Source organism: Palaemon carinicauda, chromosome 23, assembly GCF_036898095.1.
Source record: "Palaemon carinicauda isolate YSFRI2023 chromosome 23, ASM3689809v2, whole genome shotgun sequence".
NCBI lineage: Eukaryota > Metazoa > Arthropoda > Malacostraca > Decapoda > Palaemonidae > Palaemon > Palaemon carinicauda.
In genome coordinates this window covers 32,746,615-32,751,614 of record NC_090747.1, presented here as the reverse complement: position 1 = coordinate 32,751,614, position 5,000 = coordinate 32,746,615, and positions in this window count along the sequence as shown.

The window sequence follows — 5,000 nt, the reverse complement described above, 5'->3', positions numbered from 1 at the left end:
GAAGTCTATCACTTATATCTCGTCACTTTAGTTTCGTTTACTAGGCATATGCTGCATCTAGCATTTCGGTCAACTAGGAGAACTGTACATAAATAGGGTCACTTAAAAAAAATACGAGAATATATGAATATGTCAATTATATTTCTCATCCAAGTAAATATTTAGCTACGATGGGATGAATGTTTCTGAAGATGAGAGAGAGAGAGAGAGAGAGAGAGAGAGAGAGAGAGAGAGAGAGAGAGAGATAATTTTACAAGAATGTTTTTTCGAATGCATAAATACTATTATTTGAGCTTCAGATTATAATGAAAAAAATTGTTGCTTCGTAATTTTTCAAAAGTTTTCGTCTCGGCAGATCCACCTCATATAATCAACTTAATTCAAAATGATTTAGTAGACTATGGTTTTCAAATTGGAGACAAAATTATTACCTCAAAATATATGAAAAGAAATCGTACCTTTATCAGTAAATAATCCCAAAATATCCTACAAAGTTAATGAGTCACTTAAACGTGTGATGTTATGAATAGCAATGTGAGAAACTATTTCAGCCACTTTCTTCCTCAGTGGCAAATTCCATCAAATTTTGTAGTAACAATGGCTTATTGAAAAGTCAGTTTTGTAATGAAACAACTGAACTTATATCTTTGATTGTTAGTTGGTTTGGCTTGAAGTATATCGTAAAGAAAGGTAGAGTTGCTTTCTCGATCTATCCACGTCAAGTTGTTATTAATGCTAAAGTTAAAGGCAAAATCTTTTCGTTCCAGTAAAAGTATTATTGTATAACATATTGCTTGAACTATAAGGATACAGTCGAACATATCTTTTTCTTTCATATGGCAAATTGGTAATTGCCATGGTCATCCATCACCTTTGAAATTATAATATAGACTATGGTTATACATATTGGGCAGAGAAATGTTAACGAGTTAGGGTCTTATGTTTGTAATAATGATGAAGCTACTTTACGTCTTGTGTCACTACAGAGTGGTTAAATATAAGTGCTCCATCTCCAAGGTTAAATGTTGCTCTCAATGATCTAGATTGCCAGTTATATACCTTTGCGTGTCTCATGAAGCATCTTCTGCCTGTTAACAATGAGACCGAGGCAGAAAAATCAAGTAAAAGATTTAGCAGAGATAAAACCTGAAACACTGATAGGAAATGAGTCCTTAAGTTCTTTGATGGGAGGATTCGTTTCTTTTAAATTTAGAAATAAGTATACATCATTAGGCTCAGTTGATGTAGATGAAACAGGCGATAACTGGATATCAATTGTAAAGAGAAAGGTATTATATAGATCATGTAATCATTTTAGAGAAAATGTACAAATGGAATATTTATTCAAAATATTCCATTGTGATGCTCTAAAACCAGGAGTCAAAGCCGTTTCATATCTTATTCATATATTCAAAGCCTCTAATATTGATGTTCCCGAGGAGGTGATGAGCTTTTTATCATTAGAAGTAGTTTAAATTTTATAATAAAAATATTAAACTAAGAAGGAAAATCTTTATATCAAAGTTGTGAAAAAAATGAAAAAAAAAATGTTCAGTAATATTGAAAATTTATTTCATCGAAACTGAGAGAGAGAGAGAGAGAGAGAGAGAGAGAGAGAGAGAGAGAGAGAGAGAGAGAGAGAGAGAGAGAGAGAGATTGTATTAAGATTCATAATGAAATATTCGGAATAAAGCTTTTGTCATGTGTGAATTTTTATTTCCATTGCTACTGTATTATATTCCCTATCATAATATGTATTTTGGAAATATAGTCATAAAGACATTAATATTAACCTACTTTCATAAATGTAATGTTCGTAATCCGAAAAGAAGCACGAATAATAAGGCTGGCTGTACAGGACAGGTGTCAAATAAATGTTCTGAACTCTCCAGGTGACGTCATAGAGCACAGCCGAGCTCCCAGCACCATGGGCGGTAACTCACCTTATCATATTACATCTTGAGTAGTAGCATGTAACTGTATATTAACCTTGATTAATCTATGGGTACTAAAAAAACGCAGTTTTGATGTTAGTACATTTTTGGGGGGTTTGGGGGCTGGGGTAGAGGGGGGGGGGGGGGCCTTTTCTTTTCCCTAATATTCAGGAAACTAATTGAGTCTTATGCAATATTGTTATTACAGATCTGATATGCAACGTTAATGATACAGCTTAAATAACAAAACAGTGTTTGTGTTATAATTTAACCGAAAATCTCAAACAATGAAAAGCTCATCAAACAAATTCCAGGGTGACATGATAAAATTCTTTTGCACTCACACTTCCAAAAATGACCACTAAGAAAAAGTGGCTGATTTTGCAGCTGTTGTAAATGAATGTGAAATGCAAGAAAAAAACGTTGGATATTCCCCAAGCCGAAGCCATTCGCATAGCTTTGAGTTACTATAGATTAACCATTAAAAGAAGTTAACTTGTGAACCCTAGGGTTTTTTTTCTCTTATCCATCTACGTATTTTCATATCTTTGTTGACAACTTAAAACCCAGTCATGTTAGGTCTTTTATGTATAAAGCTTGACGGTTTGTGCATAATTGTTAATATTTTTCTTTGTAGGTGAATACATTTACAGTAAATGTATGATATTCCACAACATAGACTAGATATATATAGTAAACACAAACACACACGCACATACACACACTCACACACACACACACACACGCACATATACATATATATATATATATATATATATATATATATATATATATATATATATATATATATATATATATATATATATATATACATACATATATATATATATATATATATATATATATATACATATAAATATATATATATATATATATATATATATATATATATATATATATATATATATATATACATATAAATATATATATATATATATATATATATATATATATATATATATATATATATATATATATATACATATAAATATATATATTTATATATATATATATATATATATATATATACTGTATATATATATATATATATATATATATATATATATATATATATATATATATATATATATATATATATATATATATATATATATATATATATATATATATATATATATATATATATATATATATATATATATATATGTTTTTTCAAAAAGGCCCATAAAAGAAACACAGGAAATATGAATAAATCACACTATATTTCGGTCAATAAACATCGACCCTCTTCAGGATGTAAAGTAAAAATGAGGATTACAGTGGAGAGTGAAGGTTTATATATGAAAGCAAAAGGGTGTGTTCAATTGTTCTATAGTTGTTATAATTGCTGGAAGGATTAGCCAAATTTAATTACATCCAGGTGCGTCTTCTTATTGTTGAGCCGCTCGGAGGAAGTCTTGACCTCTGATGCATGTCTGGTGGTCGGTCTCCGTGGATTATCTTCTTAATGATAGGGTTGAGAAGAGTATTATCCACTGTGTCAGCTTTCCATTGGCCCCCAGATAGGTTCATTGTGTTTGATTGATTTATGATGGCTGATTCCAGGATTTTCCTTCTGTACGGACAGGTACTCTTAAAAAGCAAAGACGACTCACTCCAGTTAATCTGGTGCCCTAAATCCCTAAGGTGAACGAAAATCCCCGAGATTTCAAATGACTGATGTATGACAATGATGATTTCCATTTCAAAGGATGTCGTTTTGGAAACACATGGAATATTAAGTAATAATAAAAAAAAAAAACATTTCCTTTCAAATGAAAGTAAGTTTCTCTTCTAACAGGAGCATATAAGCAGACGGTGAGTTATAGGTCTCAGCCATTCAAACGTCAATATGACTCTCAAGTAAGCTAACAAAGCTTCTGAATTTTTCGGAGCCAACTACTGACTCAGGTTTTGCTGTGAAATGTGTTTGCTTGGCCATTAAAAATTTTATAACCAAAAAAGATATTTTCTCGAGTAGTATATTTTGATATATTCTGACTGATGGTGGAATAAATGGAAGTTATATTTATAATAACGTTTTCGCAGCATTTATATTCAGATAAGATAATAAATAACAAGTATTTTACTACGGTTGCATAGACTGGATTGTGAATACTATGGAGCAAAATGTGTCAGGTACGTATGGCTTTTTGAATTTTATTGTTATATCAGGTTTAACTATAAACAGTTCCTAATTCTAGTTTTGACTACAGACAGCAGCAGTTCTCGGAGTTAGTTTATTGGGTAAACTTAGAATCCAACAAAGCCCACTTATTGAAATAATTATCTTCCGTAACTGCTAAACTTGAAGGATAACTATATTTATTTGGAATAGTTATTTTGGAAATGACAATCAGGAATGTGTAATTACTGAGAATAAACATTTCTCATGTCCCTTGATATAATAATCCTCTTATCCCTTGAATGATGTAATATTTATAGTTTGGCAACATTTAAATCCAATGACCTATCTCACTTGTTTTATTTCACTGTCATATCCTCAAACTGGGTTTTACCTCATTTAACGTTGAAATTTTAGTTTCTGTGTCAGATTACTACATTTTGTTCAATAATGTCTGTTAAAAAATTTAGATAAAATTTGATTATTTAATTACATACTGTACACTTGCTAAGAGAGAAAAAGTTTTATAATTTTTTTTATTTCATACTAATAACGACGTAAGAACCAAGAAAGACAATTTTCTTAGGCAAAGACCTGTTCAGGATGTCCGGTATGAAAAGCTCCTGTGTTTGAATATTGATTGCATAAAATTCTAGTGAAAGGGACTAACCATCTATCTTCAATGTTCACAATAGTTCATTCTACCGAGATTGATAAATGGTTCGGGATACAAATTGGCAAGTGACTGATAAGAGACCACACAAAGGGATATTTAGAATATTGGTTACATATTGGAATTTTATAGCATAAAATTTTAACTCTGCCAATACGCTGCGGTTTTGTGGTCGTGGGTCAACATCTATCAACATAATTAATGGTATACTAAACGGGAAGGTGTGTGGCAATGTCTATGGTACGCT